This window comes from Orcinus orca, chromosome X, assembly GCF_937001465.1.
Source record: "Orcinus orca chromosome X, mOrcOrc1.1, whole genome shotgun sequence".
Classification (NCBI taxonomy): domain Eukaryota; kingdom Metazoa; phylum Chordata; class Mammalia; order Artiodactyla; family Delphinidae; genus Orcinus; species Orcinus orca.
In genome coordinates this window covers 97,801,545-97,815,290 of record NC_064580.1, presented here as the reverse complement: position 1 = coordinate 97,815,290, position 13,746 = coordinate 97,801,545, and the positions used below count along the sequence as shown (strand labels likewise).

The 13,746-nt window shown below is 37.0% G+C and overlaps 1 protein-coding gene across 1 annotated transcript in view; it reads left to right on the top strand.

The window, feature by feature from the left end:
- The first annotated feature begins 845 nt into the window (after positions 1–845).
- Positions 846–13,746, top strand: part of TRPC5 (transient receptor potential cation channel subfamily C member 5) — a 158,164-nt gene continuing 145,263 nt past the window's right edge. The window contains exon 1 of the mRNA XM_004281548.3: positions 846–976. The gene's annotated coding sequence lies outside the window, so the exon portion shown is untranslated. The remainder of the gene's footprint in view (positions 977–13,746) is intronic.

Below are 13,746 nucleotides of genomic sequence, written 5' to 3'. Positions count from 1 at the left end.
GGATTTGCTGAGCAGAGCTTTTGTATGTGTTAGCATGTTCCTCTATTTACATGGTGCTCAGAGCATCTTGAGGTAATGGATGCAAATTCTTAAAGAAGTTAGATTAAAGTTATGGCAATATTTTATAGGGTTCACAGAGAGCATCCTGATTTCCAGGTGATCTGCTATCCAGATCTGAGGAGCACTAAGGTTAAATTGTAAATGACAAAGCCATAGGGGATCATTAACAGGCAATAGAGATACTCTGGCAATAGTCAGTTCTTGGAAGGGGCACAATGGAGGAAAACCCTCTTCTAACAACACAGTCTTTGGAATCTCTATTAGAAGAACGGTCTTGGGCTGGTTCCCTTATGATGGAAACAATGAGGACTCATTAAGATGGCTCTCAGCAGTATAACTGTTATTTCTGGGAATCAGCCCTCAAGAGGCTGTGGGCACAGACCTCAGAAAATCAGAGGAACCCCATCTTTGGGTCCTATTCTATTCTACCTTAGGCATACAGACATATAGTATTGGGCTGACCCGAATGTCAAAGGAAGAGGTGATTCAATCTGGATTATCTAGTTTATTTCATCTATAAAAACAGACCAAACCAGTAATTTTCTCAAACTTCCTTTCTTTTAGCCTGAATCATCCTCTTGTCCTATCTTTATGGAGTAAACACATGGTTAACTGATAAATGTGCCCCTCACTTGACGCTGTATCTAACCCAGTGGTCTCTAAGGTATCATAAATGTGGCTAATACTATGTAAACATTTATTGTTTTAATACATAGTTGATTTTAGGGCTGGCATTGATCCTAGAAATCACTTTTTTTGTCTTCCTCATTTCACAGAAAAGGAAACAGACACAAAGAAGAGGAAATGTGACTTGTTCAAGTTCATACTTCAAATTAGTGGAAGAGCTGAGATTAGAATCCAGGTCTCCTAATTCCCAGGACACTACTCTTTAAACGGCACCATTTTACACATATAGGTATGTACCATTATTTCCAGGTAAGTTCCCTGACAATTTTCATCTTTTGTTTTGAAATTGTACTCTTGTAACATTTCAAGTCCTAATCTTGTATGCTGGGACAAGCAGGGAGGTGGAGAACTAATCAACTTTTCAGGAAATAGATCCTTGTACAAAAGTAAAACCCTCTCAGTAACAACAAGGGTGACTTGGTCTTATAGATCCCAATATGCAAAAGGAGAAAGTTACAAAACAGTCACACTGAAGGAGATTGCATTATAAGGGGATACTCAGCAGAACTTCTTGAGTACATTTATGCACTTAAGATTACTTGGCAAAACCTTCTGGGACAGAGAAAGTTAAAATAAGAGCCAGTGCCAGATGAAGACCAAGAAGAAGGCAAAATAAGCATCTTTGAAGTAAAATGGAAGTCATGAAGAAATAGGATATGTTTGACAGAAACTCAGTTTACCATGAAAATATCATGGCCCTAGTAACCAGCCTAGTGAAAAGCCTTCCTCAATCACATGGATAGCAGCACTGCCACTTTTCTGGTCACTAAGGCTTAAACTTGGATATCATCTTGAGGTTTTTCTACACCTCACCTCCTGAAGTCTATCCATTACCAAGTCCTGTTTTTCCTTCCTTTGAAATAACTCTAAAATTCTTCTCTTCTTCTCCATTTGACTGCCAGCAATCTATTGATACATGGGACTCCATTATCTTATGGAAATACTCCCATTCTCTCCTACTCTAATTTACCATTTGTACAGCCATAGGAGTCACCTTATAACATACAGCTTTCTTGATCACATTCTGTTTAAGAACCTAGACTGACTCCCCAATGCCCATAAGATCAAGTCCTAGCTTCTCAACCATATATTCATATCCACCAACAAACGAGTCCAGTTTACCTACTCTTACATACTTCTTTCTCCTCCCAAATACTGCCATGCCCAAGACAGTGCCAATTCCCACCCTTGGCTTCTATCCCCACCCGATATATAACAGAGGTATTCTCCCGCCTCCCACATCTGCCTGTCTAAATCCCACCCAGCCTTTAAGATTCAGCTCAGGTTCTACCTCTTCTGCGTATCTTTCCTAACCACCTCACAATAATTCCAGTTAAACTTGATCTTTACAATTTTAATTAGTACCAGCTATACTCAAGGCACTGATCTCCTCGCTTCTTAAGAAATGAAAAAAAAACTAACAGGTAAAATTTGGACCCATTTAATAAAGTCCTGCTCTGAAACAGAGAGATGGACAAATGTTCATATAGCCTTTGATGTCTGTTACTATGGAGAATGCCAAACCATCAGTTGAAGGGTTCCCCAAACTTTCTTCCTTCCAAGATGAAAGTAACATCTAGTGGAACATCCAAACTGCACTTCATTCATGACACATTACCCATTTGTTACACTATGTGAGAATTTTAGAACATGTGAGAGGTAACTTTGGATCATCAATTATACATTATACATGAGAAATCTGAGGTCCATTTCTATTTCTTGTGCTTTCTGATGTTTTCTTTCCCTTTAGAAAACCACTGATGATAAATTACTAAAACAATTTTAGAAAGAAGTTCAGCAGTATGTATCTTTAAAAATGCTCCTGGCTTTTGACTCAGTAATTTGACTTCTGAGAAGTTGAGCAAATAACCTTGAATATATATATAAAAATCTTTATGTACAAAAGTATCTATCACCACTTTATTTATAACAGTAGAGATAAATGGAAGAAACCTAAGTATCCCCAACTGGAGACTATGGTATACCTGATCTGACCCAATGAAATATTATGTAGCCATTTAACATGATATTTTAACATATGATGGCATGAAACATACTGTGTCAGTGTCACCTAGCAGAGCCACTTCCCCATGAGGGAAATTGGTGGTGGGAAGGGCAGGAGTTTTAAAAAGTGTTATTACAGATAATGATGTGTGGGGAATTCTTACAAAATATTAACTGAAGAAAACTGGATAGAAAATGTACATAAAAGATGAACTCATTTAAAATGCATGAGGGGGAAGACTGGAAATTTTTCCTTATCTTAAGCCACATTGTTTGATTTTTTATGAGAATTCATGATTTGCTGGTTTAAGTAAATTTTTTGCAATTTTTATTTTAAAATAATTTCAGACACATAGAAAAGTTGTAAGAACAGTCCAATGAACTCCTGTGTACTCTTCACCTATATTCCCTAATTGTTAGGGAAAAAACTTGTAAAGAAGTCCCTCTGCCCCATTTTAAGAGGATTTGGTCAATAAGCTCCTATGTGAACATTGCCACTTTAGATTCCAAAGTGCAGGGGTAACAGAAAGGGGACACTCATTTCTCATAGCCTATGGGATCTGGGATGAAAGCCAACCCCAAGACTAATAATCAGATGCAAGACTTTTAACCAATTACGCTGCATATTATTTGCTGTAATCAGTGTCATCCCATTCTTCCTTTCCCTTGACTACTTCAAGGAACATCATGCAGACAATGTGATAGAGTGTTGAACAACAGATTTAAACTCTCCCATGTAGCTCAGTGACTTGAGGGAGACAAATATATATTTTTCGCTTGTGTCTTCACTCTAGAGAAAATGAAAAGCATTGATTTAATCCAGCTGCCAGCGGATCTACATAACTTGCCTGGACTTTGAAGAGAAGTGAAAAAGAGTTGAAGACCTTACAAAAATAAAAACACCATGTGCCCATAGCCATCAAAATGCATTATGCAAATGAAAGTACCCATATTTTAACATAGATATTGTATATTTCTACCCAGAATTTGGAAGAATTCTCTGTATTACAGATATTTTAGAGGTGGAAGAGATATTTGGGTCATCCAGCACTGTGCAATAGAACTTCCTGTAATGATGAAGATGTTCTATATCTGTGCTGTCCAATATGGTAGCCATGAGTCACCTCTGGTTATTAAGTGCTCGAAATGTACCTGATGCAACTATAGAACTGAATTTTAATTTTATTTCATTTTAATTCATCTAAATTTAAAGAGCCACATGTAGCTAGTGACTACTGTACCGGACAGTGGAGATCTAGACCCTTTATCACTCTAAGTAGTTCCCCTCATCTTAGTGCACTTTCCCTGATAATCACATCCACTCCTAACAGCTCCAGTCACCACTTATAATGATGGTACTCAATCTTGGCTGCATGTTGCATTCACCTGGGGATCTGTTTTAAATGTCAGTGTGTATGTGGGGAGAGGTGGGGGGTATTGTGACCAAAGCATGAGTGGTTTTTAAAAGCTCCTCAAGTGATTCTAATGTGCAGCCAGTGTGGAGAACCTTTGATCAATATGCTGATGACTCCCAATTCTATATCACCAGATCCCAATGCTGTGCTCCACATGCTGACTGGATCTCTCCTTCCTGATGTCCAGAAAAATAATAAACACCTCAAACACCAACATATCAAAATAGGACACCATTACGTCCATTGCCCTCCCCCAAATCCTTCAAACTATAATTACTGGACTTACTTCTGACATTTTGCTATTTGTTTTCCATATGTCTTATATATAGTTTTTGTTCCTCAATTCATTATGGCCTTTTTTTGTGTCTGATTTTTTGTAGTGTATCATTTTGATTCACTTCTCATTTCTTATTCTATATATGTTTTTAGTTATTTTCTTAGTGGTTACTTTGGGGATTACAATTAACATCTTCAGTTTATAGCAAGCTAGTTTGAATTAATAATAACTTAGCTTCAATAATATAAAAAATTATTTTCCTATGCAGCTCCATCCCTCCTCCTCTATGTTGTTATTGTCACAACTTACATCTCTATATATTGTGTGCCCATTAACATGGAATTATATTTTTGTTCTATGTATTTGTATTCTAAATCATAAAGAAAAAAAAAGAAAACTTCCAAACCAAAAGTACAATAATAGTGGCTTTTATACTTAGCTATGTAGTTACCTCTACCCGTGTTCTTTATTTCTTCATATGAGTTTGAATTACTATCTAGCCTGAAGGATTCCATTTAGGATTTCTTATAAGACAGGTTTACTGGCAACGAACTTCCTCAGCTTTTGTTTATCTGGCAATGTCTTAAGTTCACCTTAATTTTTAAAGGGTAGTTTTGCAGGATATCAAATTTTGGTTGAGAGGTTTTTCTTTTTTTCTTTCAACACTTTAAATATATCAACCCACTGCCTCCTGGCCTCCATGGTTTCTGAAGAGAAATTGGCTGTTAATTTTTATTAGGATCCCTTGTCTGTGACCAGTTGCTTCTCTCTCTGCTTTCCTGATTCTCTCTTTATCTTTGTCATTTGACAGTTTGATTATGTGTCTTGGTGTGGAATTTCTTTGAGTTTAACCTTCTTGGAATTTGTTCACCTTCTTTGAGATGTAGATTCATGTATTTCCTCAAATTTTGGAAGTATTTGGCCATTATTTCCTCAAATATACTTTCTGCCACTTTCTCTTTCTCCTCTCCTTCTAGGACTCCCATTATGCATCTGTTGGTATACTTGATAGTGTCTCACATACTTACGATGTCCTATTCATTTCTCTTCATTCTTTTTTATTTTCTGATCCTCAGACTAGAAAATTTCAATGTATATATCTTCAGTTTCATTAATTCTTTCTTCTACTTTCTCAAATCTGCTGTTCTGCATTTGGCTAACGCTGCTGGGGAGGCTACTCCAACTCTGAGAAAATTCCAAGAGGTGTAAAAAAAAAAAAGGCAATCCTCTGAGCTGATTCCTCTTTTTCCACAAAGAAATTCAATACCTATGTACTGACCAGTCAAAACATACAATCACAATTCTTTGAGAACAAAATCCATATTTTCCCCCTCCCAGCACCAGCAAGCCACACTAGGAATATATTGAGCCACTGTCCCCATGGCTATCCCCAAGGTAAGGAGTGGGGGATGGTAGGCAGTTCAGTAAAAATGCCACAAAACTCTCTTACCAAAATGTAGTAGCTTCTTTCTTCATTAAGCACTACTTATTATAAGTTTTTATTAGATTCCAGAGTTCAGAAAAGGTTGATTTGAACTGATGGGTTTTGCTAGGTTAATCGTTGCATTAGTGGAGAGATGGGTTTTTGAAGTTCCCTACTCTGCCAATTTTTATAATGTCCCTTTTTTCTTAATCAAAATTTTTATAGAATTTTTTATACATTTATCCTTTCATTTAATTTTTTCCCAAGTGCATATAAAACCCAAATGGGATAGTTTTTGTAATTTATCTCTTAATTTGGGAAGAAGTTATACTTTTATTAGGTTGAGCCTTTCTATTCAGCAACATAGTGTACTTCCCTATTCTCTCCTTCATTAACTTCTTTTACGTGAATCCTGTTCCTTTCTAGGTAAATTTATTCCTGGATGTCTTAAGATGTTGTCACTATTCTGCACTGAATTTTTCCTTTTTACTTTCTGAGTGATGATGATTATTACTGCTATAAAATTTTAAAGCTATTGATATTTGTATTTTTTTCTTGCATTATGTGACCTTACCAAAGTCTCTTCGTAGTTTTAACAGGTTTTTGTAAACTTTCTTGGGTGTTCTATTATACAATTATATTATCTGCATATAAAGGTAATTTTGTCTCTTGTATTAAATGTTTATAATATTTTCACATCCTTCTCTTATTACATTAGTCATAACCTTAAAACTGAATAATAGAGCTGATAACGGCATTCTTGATTTTAATGGTAGCGGGTCCAGTATTTCACAATTTATTATGATATTTATTATTGATTTGAGGTAAATAGTCTTTTGTGTATAGGTAGTTTACTTCTGTTCCAATTTTACTTAGTTTTTTAAATAAATAGGTGCTGAATTATATCAATTTTTTTCATCTGCTGATATAATCATGTTTTCTTTCCTTTAAGTGGTTGACTTATTTACTAAATGTATTGGAAATTTTCTCATATTGAACCCTGCTTGCACGCTTAGGATAAGTTCCACTTGGTCATAATGTATTATTCTTCAATTCACTTCTGCTTTTCATTTGCTAATATTTTATTTAGAATTTTTAGAATTATTTTCAGGGTTGAAATTGGTCTATAGTTTTCATTTTGGTGTATCATTATCAGGTTTTGGCATTAAGATTATGCTACGAGTAAAGTAAGTCATAAAGAGAAAGACAAATACCGTATGCTAACACATATATATGAAATCTAAGAAAAAAAAATGTCATGAAGAACCTAGGGGTAAGACGGGAATAAAGACACAGACCCTACTGGAGAATGGACATGAGGATATGGGGAGGGGGAAGGGTAAGCTGGGACAAAGTGAGAGAGTGGCGTGGACATATATACACTACCAAATGTAAAATAGATAGCTAGTGGGAAGCAGCTGCATAGAACAGGGAGATCAGCTTGGTGCTTTGTGACCGCCTGGAGGGGTGGGATAGGGAGGGTGGGAGGGAGGGAGACGCAAGAGGGAAGAGATATGGGAACATATGTATATATATAACTGATTCACTTTGTTATAAAGCAGAAACTAACACACCATTGTAAAACAATTATACTCCAATAAAGATGTAAAAAATAAAAGATTATGCTAGCTCTGTAGAATTAATTGAGGAGTGTTCTTCCTTATTCTATAATCTGAAAATAGTTTTAATATCAAGATAACCATTTACATTTTTTAAATTCTATATACAAATATGAAACCACTTGAGATGAATGACTTTTACGTAATTTTTTTAACTTATTTTTTTTATGGCAGGTTCTTATTAGTCATGCATTTTATACACATCAGTGTATACATGTCAATCCCAATCTCCCAATTCATCACACCACCACCACCCACAACTGCCGCTTTCCCCCCTTGGTGTCCATAAGTTTTTCTCTACTTCTGTGTCTCAATTTCTGCTCTGCAAACCAGTTCATCTGTACCATTTTCTAGGTTCCACATATATGCATTAATATACAACATTTGTTTTTCTCTTTCTGACTTAATTCACTCTGTATGACAGTCTCTAGATGCATCCACGTCTCTACAAATGACCCAATTTCGTTTCTTTTTATGGCTGAGTAATATTCCATTGTATATATGTACCACATCTTCTTTACCATTCATCTGTCGATGCACATTTAGATTGCTTCCATGAACTGGCTATTGTAAATAGTGCTGCAATGAATATTGGGGTGCCTGTATCTTTCTGAATTATGGTTTTCTCTGGGTATATGCCCAATAGTGGGATTGCTGGGTCATATGGTAATTCTATTTTAAGTTTCTTAAGGAACTTCAATACTGTTCTCCATAGTGGCTGTATCAATTTACATTCCCACCAACAGTGCAAGAGGATTCCCTTTTCTCCACACCCTCTCCAGATTTGTTGTTTGTAGATTTTCTGATGACACCCATTCTAACCCGTATAAGGTGATACCTCATTGTAGTTTTGATTTGCATATCTCTAATGATTAGTGATGTTTAGCAGCTTTTCATGTGCTTCTTGGCCATCTGTATGTCTTCTTGGAGAAATGTCTATTTAGGTCTTCTGCCCATTTTTGGATTGGGTTGTTTGTTTGTTTAATATTGACCTGCATGAGCTGTGTATATATTTTGCAGATTAATCCTTTGTCCATTGATTCATTTGCAAATATTTTCTCCCATTCTAAGGGTTGTCTTTTCGTCTTGTTTATGGTTTCCTTTGCTGTGCAAAAGCTTTGAAGTTTCATCAGGTCCCATTTGTTTATTTTTGTTTTTATTTCCATTATCCTAGGAGATGGATGAAAAAAGAACTTGCTGTGATTTATGTCAAAGAGTGTTCTTCCTATGTTTTCCTCTAAGAGTTTTACAGTGCCCGGTCTTATATTTAGGTCTCTAATCCATTTTGTCTTTATTTTTGTGTATGGTGTTAGGGAGTGTTCTAATTTCATTCTTCTACATGTAGCTGTCCAGTTTTCCCAGCACCACTTATTGAAGAGACTGTCTTTTCTCCATTTTATATCCTTGCCTCCTTTGTCATAGATTAGTTGACCATAGGTGCATGGGTTTATCTCTGGGCTTTCTATCCTTTTCCATTGAACTATATTTCTGTTTTTGTGCCAGTACCATATTGTCTTGATACTGTAGCTTTGTAGTATAGTCTGAAGTCAGGGAGTCTCATTCCTCCAGTTTCGTTTTTTTCCCTCAATACTGCTTTGGCTATTCAGGGTCTTTTGTGTCTCCATACAAATTTTAAGATTTTTTGTTCTAGTTCCATAAAAAATGCCATTGCTAATTTGATAGGGATTGCATTGAATTGGTAGATTGCTTTGGGTAGTATAGTCATTTTCACAATATTGATTCTTCCAATCCAAGAACATGGTATATCTCTCCATCTGTTGGTATCATCTTTAATTTCTTTCATCAGTGTCTTATAGTTTTCTGCATACAGGTCTTTTGTCTCCCTAGGTAGGTTTATTCCTAGGTATTTTATTATTTTTCTGGCAATGGTAAATGGAAGTGTTTCCTTAATTTCCCTTTCAGATTTTTCATCATTAGTGTACAGGAATGCAAGAAATTTCTGTGCATTAATTTTGTATCCTGCAACTTTCCCAAATTCATTGATTAGCTCTAGTAGTTTTCTGGTGGCATCTTTAGGATTCTCTATGTATAGTATCATGTCATCTGCAAACAGTGACAGTTTTACTTCTTCTTTTCTGATTTGTATTCCTTTTATTTCTTTTTCTTCTCTGATTGCCATGGCTAGGACTTCCAAAACTATGTTGAATAATAGTGCTGAGAGTGGACCTCCTTGTCTTGTTCCTGATCTTAGAGGAAATACTTTCAGTTTTTCACCATTGAGAAAGATGTTTGCTGTGGGTTTGTCATATATGGCCTTTATTATGTTGAGGTAGGTTGCCTCTATGCCCACTATCTGGAGAGTTTTTATCATAAATGGTGTTGAATTTTGTCAAAAGCTTTTTCTCCATGTATTGAGGTGATCATGTGGTTTTGATTCTTCAATTTGTTAATATGGTGTATCACATTGATTGACTTGCATATATTGAAGAATCCTTGCATCTCTGATATAAATCCCACTTGATCGTGGTGTATGATCCTTTTAATGTGTTGTTGGATTCTGTTTGCTAGTATTTTGTTGAGGATTTTGTTGCTAGTATTTTGTTGAGGATTTCAGTGATATTGGTCTGTAATTTTCTTTTTTTGTAGTATCTTTGGTTTTGGTATTCAGGGTGATGGTGGCCTCACAGAATGAGTTTGCGAGTTTTCCTTCCTCTGCAATTTTTTGGAAGAGTTTGAGAAGGATGGGTGTTAGCTCTTCTCTAAATGTTTGATAGAATTCACCTGTAAAGCCATCTGGTCCTGGACTTTTGTTTGTTGGAAGATTTTTAATCACAGTTTCAATTTCATTACCTGTGATTTGTCTGTTCATATTTTCTATTTCTTCCTGGTTCAGTCTTGGAAGGTTATACCTTTCTAAGAATTTGTTCATTTCTTCCAGGTTGTCCATTTTATTGGCATAGAGTTGCTTGTAGCAGTCTCTTAGGATACTTTGTATTTCTGCGGTGTCTGTTGTAACTTTTCCTTTTTCATTTCTAATTTTATTGATTTGAGTCTTCTCCCTCTTTTTCTTGATCCGTCTGGCTAATGGTTTATCAGTGTTGTTTATCTTCTCAAAGAATCAGCTTTTAGTTTTATTGTTCTTTGCTATTGTTTTCTTTGTTTCTATTTCATTTATTTCTGCTCTGATCTTGATGATTTCTTTCCTTCTGCTAACTTTGGGTTTTGTTTGTTCTTCTTTCTCTAGTTCCTTTAGGTGTAAGGTTAGATTGTTTACTTGAGATTTTTCTTGTTTCTTGAGGTAGGCTTGTATGGCTATAAACTTCCCTCTTAGAACTGCTTTCCTGCAACCCATCAGTTTTGGGTCATGGTGCTTTCATTGTCATTTGTCTCTAGGTATTTTTTGATTTTCTCAGTGATCTCTTGGTTATTCAGTAATGTACTGTTTAAACTCCATGTGTTTGTGTGTTTTTTATGTTTTTTTCCCTGTAATTCATTTCTAATCTCATAGCGTTGTGGTCAGAAAAGATGCTTGGTATAATTTCAATTTTCTTAAATTAACTGAGGCTTGATTTGTGACCCAAGATGTGATCTATCCTGGAGAATGTTCCATGCACACTTGAGAAGAAAGTGTAATCTGATGTTTTTGGATGGAATGCCCTATAAATATCAATTAAGTCTATCTGGTCTCTTGTGTCATTTAAAGCTTGTGTTTCCTTACTAGTTTTCTGTTTGGATGATCTGTCCATTGGTGTTAATGAGGTGTTAAGGTCCCCCACCATTATTGTGTTACTGTTGATTTCCTCTTTTAGAGCTGTTAGCAGTTGCCTTATGTATTGAGGTGCTCCTATGTTGGTTGCATATATATTTATAATTGTTATATCTTCTTCTTGGATTGATCCCTTGATCATTACATAATGTCCTTCCTTGTCTCTTGTAACATTCTTTATTTTAAAGTCTATTTTATCTGATATGAGTATTGCTACTCCAGCTTTCTTTTGATTTCCATTTGCATGGAATATCTTTTTCCATCCCCTCACTTTCAGTCTGTATGTGTCCCTAGGTCTGAAGTGGGTCTCTTGTAGTCAGCATATATATGGGCCTTGTTTTTGTATCCATTCAGCAAGCCTGTATCTTTTGCTTGGAGCATTTAATCCATTCACATTTAAGGTAATTATCAATATGTATGTTCCTATGACCATTTTCTTAATTGTTTTGTTTTTGTTTTTGTAGGGCCTTTTCTTCTCTTGTGTTTCCCACTTAGAGAAGTTCCTTTAGCATTTGTTGTAGAGCTGGTTTGGTGGTGCTGAATTCTCTTAGCTTTGGCTTGTCTGTAAAGCTTTTGGTTTCTCCATTGAATCTGAATGAGAACCTTGCCTGGTAGAGTAATCTTGGTTGTAGGTTCTTCCCTTTCATCACTTTAAGTATATCATGCCACTCCCTTCTGGCTTGTAGAGTTTCTGCTGAGAAATCAGCTGTTAACTTTATGGGAGTTCCCTTGTATGTTATTTGTTGTTTTTCCCTTGCTGCTTTCAATAATTTTCCTTTGTCTTTAATTTTTGCCAATTTGATTACTGTGTGTCTCAGTGTGTTTCTCCTTGGGTTTATCCTGTATGGGACTCTCTGTGCTTTCTGTACTTGGGTGCCTATTTCCTCTCCCATGTTAGGGAAGTTTTCGTCTATCATCTCTTCAAATATTTTCTCGGGTCCTTTCTCTCTCTCTTCTCCTTCTGGGACCCGTATAATGTGAACGTTGTTGAGTTTAATGTTGTCCCAGAGGTCTCTTAGGCTGTCTTCATTTCTTATGATTCTTTTTTCTTTATTCTGTTGCGCAGCAGTGAATTCCACCATTCTGTCTTCCAGGTCACTTATCCGTTCTTCTGCCTCAGTTATTCTGCTATTGATTCCTTCTAGTGTAGTTTTCATTTCAGTTATTGTATTGTTCATCTGTGTTTGTTTGTTCTTTAAGTCTTCTAGGTCTTTGTTAAACATTTCTTGCATCTTCTCGATCTTTGGTTCCGTTGTTTTTCCGAGGTCCTGGATCATATTCACTCTCATAATTCTCAATTCTCTTTCTGGAAGATTGCCTATCTCCATTTCATTTAGTTGTTTTTCTGGGGTTTTATCTTGTACCTTCATCTGGTACATAGCCCTCTGCCTTTACGTCTTGTCTATCTTTCTGTGAATGTGGTTTTTGTTCCACAGGCTGCAGGATTGTAGTTCTTCTTGCTTCTGCTGTCTGCCCTCTCGTGGATGAGGCTAAGAGGCTTGTGGAAGTTTCCTGATGGGAGGAACTGGTGGTGGGCAGAGCTCAGTAAAACTTTAATCTGCTTGTCTGCTGATGGGTGGGGCTGGGTTCCCTCCCTGTTGTTGTTTGACCTGAGGCAACCCAACACTGGAGCCTAGCTGGGCTCTTTGGTGGAGCTAATGGTGGACTCTGGGAGGGCTCATGCCAAGGAGTACTTCCCAGAACTTCTGCTGCCAGTGTCCTTGTCCTCATGGCGAGGCACAGCCACCCCCCACCTCTGCAGGAGACCCTCCAACAGTAGTAGGTAGATCTGGTTCAGTCTCCTATGGGGTCACTGCTCCTTCCCCTGGGTCCCAATGCATACACTACTTTGTGTGTACCCTCCAATAGTGGAGTCTCTGTTTCCCCCAGTCCTGTCGAAGTCCTGCAGTCAAATCCCGCTAGCCTTCAAAGTCTGAATCTCTAGGAATTCCTCCTCCCATTGCCAGACCCCCAGGCTCAGAAGCCTGACATGGGGCTCAGAACCTTCACTCCAGTGGGTGGACTTCTGTGGTATAAGTGTTCTCCAGTTTCTGAGTCACCCACCAAGCAGTTATGGGATTTGATATTATTGTGATTGCGCCCCTCCTACTGTCTCACTGAAGCCTCTCCTTTGTCTTTGCATGTGGGGTATCTTTTTTGGTGAGTTCCAGTGTCTTCCTGTTGATGATTGTTCAGCAGTTAGTTGTGATTCCGGTGTTCTCGAAAGAGGGAGTTCTACTTTGCCATCTTGAACCAATCTCCAGTCATTAGTCCACAGGTCCTACATTTGCTCACTCTTCTCAAGGCTTAAGGTCTCATCTCTTCAGTATCTTTTATTGCAATATTCGTTTTACTGTGGAATCCTGGAACCAAACCCACAATATCTCCAAAGTATGCGTGAATGAGAAGTCCACAGGCTGACTGGCTTCAGGTGAAGCTTGATCCTACAACACAATATGTCATCAAGGACCCGTTTATTTCCTTCCCTCTGCTGTGCTTTCCTTGGTGTCTCTTGAGGTGAATGACTTTTAATT